We start from the raw sequence: 6,000 nt of genomic DNA, 5'->3' as shown, positions 1-6,000 counted from the left end.
TCCCCATCTCTGTCTCTTTTTGTCCCCCTTCCTCTTTTTCTGTCTCTCTGTCCCTCTCTCTCTATCATGTCTTTCTAACCCCCTGCCTCTCGTTCTCTTTCTTTTGTCCCCTTTCTCTTTGTCTCTCTGTCCCTTTGTATCATGTCTTTCTAACCCCCTGCCTCTGTCTTTCTTTTTGTCCCCCTTCCTCTCTTTCTGTCTCTCTGTCCCTTTGTATCATGTCTTTCTAACCCCCTGCCTCTTTGTCTTTCTTTTTGTCCCCTTTCCTCTCTTTCTGTCTCTGTCCCTCTCTATCATGTCTTTCTAACCCCCTGCCTCTTTGTCTTTCTTTTTGTCCCCTTTCCTCTCTTTCTGTCTCTGTCCCTCTCTATCATGTCTTTCTAACCCCCTGCCTCTTTGTCTTTCTTTTTGTCCCCTTTCCTCTCTTTATGTCTCTCTGTCCCTGTTTCATGTCTTCCTAACCCCCTGCCTCTTTGTCTTTCTCTGTCTTTCTTTTTGTTCCCCTTCCTCTCTTTCTCTCTCTGTCTGCCTCCCCCTTCTCTTCTGTTTCTCTTCCTGTCTGCCTTTTTCTCTCTTCTCTGTCCCTTTCTCTCTCTCCCTTTGGTTGACTGAAGTGTCTCTGGTTCTTTTACTTCGTATGTATCTCATATGCACCTATTTATTTCCACCTTGTCTCTTCCATTCGAATTTAAGCTTCTTGAGGACAGAGCTATGTTTGCTTGCCTTTGTTCCCCAGCAGTTAGCGGCATACCTAGTAGCACGTAGTAAATGCTTATTTACTGACTGTGTATCTCTTTTAGTTCAATTGCTTGAATAATTTTTTTATACAACCAAAAGCCTTGTTTAGTGCTTGTCACATGGGAGGTTTCTGTTCTGCTTGACTCTAGTACAGGGATTCTTAACTTGGGGTTCAGGTACCTCTAAGAGGCTTGAAGGTAGATTTCAGGGAGTCTATGAAATTGAACAGGAAAAAAATACACCTTCATTTCAGTACATTTAATGTCCTTTGTAGCCCTTTATATTTTTGTGGATGCATTTAAAGAGAAAAGTCCATAGGCTTCAATGAGCTTTGTGTTCCCTGAAAAGGTTAAGAACCTCCAGTTTTAGTGGAAGTGAGCAGCTAAGGAGTGTGTGTGTGTGTTGGAGGGAGCATATCTCTTTGAAAGAAGGTAGTTTCATTTTGGATATCCCCCCTCCTCCTCAACACACACACACACACACACACACACACACACACACACAGGAGAGGTGACCCAGGGCTGACTGCCTCTAAATGACTCCTGTACCTGTGCTGTACTTGGGCATTCACATTTCCTTCTTCCTTAGTGTCTGTCTCTTGGGAAAAGACACTTACAGAGATTGAAGAGTTTAATATATCTCCCTCTCCCTCTCACTTTACTGAGACTCTGAGAGGGCATAAGCTGCAGCTGCAGCTGCCAAGGTCTGTGGGGTGCCTCTGGAGAGGGATGGGGGATCATTGTGGGGGGGGGGCTTGATTTCGGAGGTACCGTGACCCTAGCACAGCTCTTCAGTGGTGAGATAAGATGGCCCCATGCAGTAGTCCTTTGGAATCGATGCCCATTTCCCTAAAATAACCAAAAAAAAAAAAACCTCCCTAAAAAGAGAGAGAGGAAGATAGCCCCTGACCTGCCGGCTATTTAGTGCTTAGGTCTAATGAGGAATGAACACTGACCAAGAGGCTACAAACTGGGTCTTATAAGTAATTGGGGGGAGGTGTGATTTTTTTTTAAGGTAAGAGGCTTTTTAACCAGCAAACTTGAAGACCTCTCAAATTATCCACTGCTCCTGAACGAGGGCCTTGTCGACTTAAGCCCCTCACTCACACAGAGCCTTTCCTGGCAGTGGTACGCCTACTTCCTGGCCCTTGTCCCTCAGCTGTGAGAGGTGCCCCTGGGCCATCCTTGTCCCCCTTCCCCGGGCGGCCTTTCTGGGAACATTAACTTCCCTTATTGCCAGAGTCAGGCGAGGACTCGGGGAAAGCAGGTGGGCACTGGGCCGCACTGAAGAGTTCTCTATGCAGAGCAATAACTCTAAATGGATGGTGGCTTAGATTCGCTGTGAGTTATTTAACCAACAATGGATGTTTATGTATATTTTTTTAGAACTTGTATTTATTAACAGCCTGAAAGGGAGGAGGATGGGAAGATTTATACAGAAGGAGTAGGGAGTTAAAAGGGACAATTAGAGGAGCAGAAAGAGATATTGAACAAGGAATTGCAGAGGATATTTTAACACACAATCAAAGGTTCTTGAGATATTCTCTGAGCAGACAGAAGGTAAAAGGGAAAATTGGCCCATTACGAATTGATGGTAGGGAATTGGTGACATGGGATAGAGTAATGGCTGATTGGTTAAACAGCTATTTAGAGGCTGACTTTTCAAAGAGAGGAAAGATGGGGCTGGAGCTGGGGTTGGGGAAAAGCCAGACAGGAGGGAGATAAACATAGGGAATGACTGAGCCCATTAAAGCCCAGAAGCCTCCTTTAGGGAAGAGGGAGACAGTCTCCCCAGCTCCAAACTCGGCTGTACCCCTGAGGAGTGGGGAGAAGGAGAGAGAGCCCTGTTGTTTTATTGCCCATGGTCCAAAATGAACATACAGACCACGCGACTTCTATCTGATCACTCTACGTAATTAGTGCCTTTCCAGCTTAGGGTCCACTTTTTTTTTTCTCAGTGTTTGTTTCTCATTAGGCCTGAGCATCCAAAATCAGGCCAGGGTCTCCTCCATCCCCCTTTTAGGGAGATGGCTCCCATTTCAAGGCATTTTCTGTATCGCTGCTCGAGGGCTGTGCACCTCCTAAATCAATGCCCCCTCCCTCTTGAGGCACCCTATGGGCTTCAGCAGCTGCAGCTGCAGCTTAGGCCCTCTCAGGGGCTCAATAAAGAGAGAGGGAGAGAGAGAGAGAGGAGGTTTTAAATCAACTTGTGCTGTATAATGGACCCCTTTGGTGGTCTGATGGACCCCTTATGGGAATAATGTTTTTAAATGCATACAATTAAGTGCAGGGAATTCCAAAGGAAATCCATTGTATCAAAACACAATTATCAAAAAATTTTTAAAAAGCAAATTTGTGCATGTACTTTATAAGGTGTAAAGTAAAAATCAAATATATATAGAGAGAGGGGAGCAGCTCGATGGTGCAGTGGATGGAGGACCAGCCCTGAAGTCAGGGTTTGAATTCAAAATCCAGCCTGAGACAATGACTAGCTGTGTGATCCTAGGCAAGTCACTTAATCCCAATTGCCTCACCAAATAATAATAATAATAATATCTCTATATAGTGTTTTACAAATCTTAAAGCACTATATGATCACCTATGTGTAATATATATTATAATCAGAGCTCGCTGTGATTATTAGTGCCAGAGGATTTGAATCTTGGTCTCCCTGACTCCAGCTCTCTATCCACTTCCCCACACAGCCTCTGCTCTAACCAGCCCCACTCGAACAGGCTTCTCCTACACCATGTCTCCAAACCATGGCTAATGAAATTTGTTTGTCACGTCCATCCATATTTATAATGGCTTTTATTTTTCCTGCCTCCTCAGAGGATTTGAACAGAAAATAAAATTGAGTTAAAAAAGCAAACAAACATGTTGATGGACTCCTGTTGGAGGCTCTTGACAGTGACTTCATAGCATCGCGGATGGTGGCTGATGGTAGGCTGACAGGACGCAGCTCCTCCACATAGGCGAGCCAGCCTAGCATTCAACGCCCTTCCCAGTTTCGCCCTTTCCTTGTAGCCAGGAATCTCCGCTCCCCGCTTCCCACCCCTAGCACACCCGTTCCTCCCTCTGGGTCTTTGTTCTGTCTTCTCTCTCGCCCGGAGCACAAGGTGATCTTGAGGGTCCGGCCCAAGTGGACCCTCCTCCTTCATCCTTCCTTGCCCGCCGGATTCACCCTCCCGAACGCCTCGGGCAATCGTCAAGGCAACTTTGTATTATTACCCATTTTGCTCAGGTCTTCTCACCTCCCGGAGACTGCGGGTCCCACCGATCTCCCCCTTTGAATCTCCCACAAGGCAGTGCTGCCTCGCCCTCAGCTCCGTGGAAGATGCTCAGTCGAGTGAGCCATCAGCCAGGGGCAGTTTGGGGCGCCTGGCTCCCAAGTGGCGAACAGCACTGAGCAGAAGGGAATCCAGGGTACTCCTGGGAAGGGCTTTGGGTGCTCTTGTTCGTCCTGTTCTTGATGAGGGGGGCAGGGGGGCTGGCAGACACACAAGTGCCTTTGCCGGGGGGTCACCCTGGGGGGAAGCTAGTACAGACAGAGAAGCAAAGGGAGCCGGACGACTTCTTAAAGAGAGAGTCGTTAGCAAGCTCCACTTTGAGAAGCGGCAGGTGTCTGGGAATGGGCTCTGGCCCGCGTGGGTTTCTGGGGAGCGGTCCTGATTTGTTGGCCCAGATTCTGGCTCTGGCTAAAGAGAAGATGGAAGTTTTGATGGTGAAATGCTGGCCAGTGCCAGGGTAGGGGAAGGGGTGGCGCTTGTGCGCTCCTCGAACCGAGGTGAGGGGCGTCCCACAACCCAGAGCTAGACCCCAAGGAGGAAATGAGCAGAGCTATGGGGCTGCCTAAAAGAGGGAAGCTCATGGACCTCCCGACCTATGGCTCCAAGGGGCGGATGGCAGCCAAGAGCTTTCCCAGCGCTATCCAAGCTCCATTTTATACTAATGAGAGAAAAGGTAGGAGAGAGAAAGCTTCAGGTAACAGGAGGGAGCTTCCAGGGGAGGGAGATGGGGGCCGGAACACCACAGCTGGGAGAATTTGGGGGGTCTTGATCGACCCAGGAATGGGAACCCCGAGCTGTCGGCCTCAGAGTCCTGCCCCCGGCAGCCAAGCTAGGGCCCACGCGAAGAGCAGAAGGGGGTGGCAGCCGGAGGAAGAACCCCCCAGAATGGTGGGCGCCGGGCCCTCCCTTATCCACCACTTTGTCATCCTACTTGGGCTTGTTGGCAGTCCTCTCACTGTTGAGAATGGAAGCTATTGACTGACAAGTGATGTAATACACAGAGGAGTTGACTTTATTTCCGCTACCTTTTAGAGGAAAAGCTACTAAAAATATAACTCGGGTTCTGGGCCCCACTGCCTCACCTCTAATAACATTCGGCCACGAGAGTCGGCCGGGCCTGGTGGAGCTGGGTCATTTATAAAACATTAGCATCCCTTGTACTGACATTTCACTTTTCATATTACAGGACTTACCGAGTCTTTTTAAAAAAATTAATAAAGTGCTTATAGCCTTCATTTTCCCACAGAGGGCTTTGATGTCCAAAGTTGGAAATGAAATCAGGAACGTAACAATATCCTCTGGTTGTAAGGGATGGCCAGGACTGTTGCACTGCCACCGGTTAGAACACGGGGGACCCTCGGGGGGTGATTAAAGACTGTAGATTATTTGTCCTGGCTTCTTTGGGTCTCCCTTTAGTGGAAGTCTAAAGCTCTATAACCAGATCTGAGGCAAACTAGTTCCTCCTGCCCTCCTCTTTGGGTATCTTTCCTTTAGCCTTGGAAGCAGCTATCCGTGATATTGGGCTCCCTTGTCCCCCCTCCCTATATAGGACTCCCTCCCTCCCTCGCCCCCCAGGCTCCGTGTTCTCCTAGGCTTTTCCATGGCACAAGAACAGGATTTCCTGCTGAGCCTCCTAAAAGAGCCCCCCCTGCCCCAGGACATGGCTGTCCCCTTCTAGCCACGGACACCCTCTGGAGTCCATGAGCCTCAGCAGCAGAGCCAGCTGGTCCCGGGGCTTCTGGGAACAGGCCAGAGAGGAATCGGGACCAGCCTGTTCAGCAGAAGCAGTGCCGACCCAGCTCAGGCAGCGAGTGGGGAGTGAATCATGTTCTGTGCGAGGGAAGATCTGGAGAACAAGTGGTTTTTTCTTTTTTTCCCCTTCCTTCTCTTGCTGTCCCTGTGAGTCAACGTGCCCCTGTTCCACACGTCTCCGATCCACCAGCAAACGTGCCGTTTTTTTCAGAGCTGTGCCC

The sequence above is a fragment of the Antechinus flavipes genome, chromosome 4, assembly GCF_016432865.1.
Source record: "Antechinus flavipes isolate AdamAnt ecotype Samford, QLD, Australia chromosome 4, AdamAnt_v2, whole genome shotgun sequence".
NCBI lineage: Eukaryota > Metazoa > Chordata > Mammalia > Dasyuromorphia > Dasyuridae > Antechinus > Antechinus flavipes.
The sequence above is the reverse complement of the archived record's forward strand: the minus strand, read 5'-3'. Positions refer to the sequence as shown.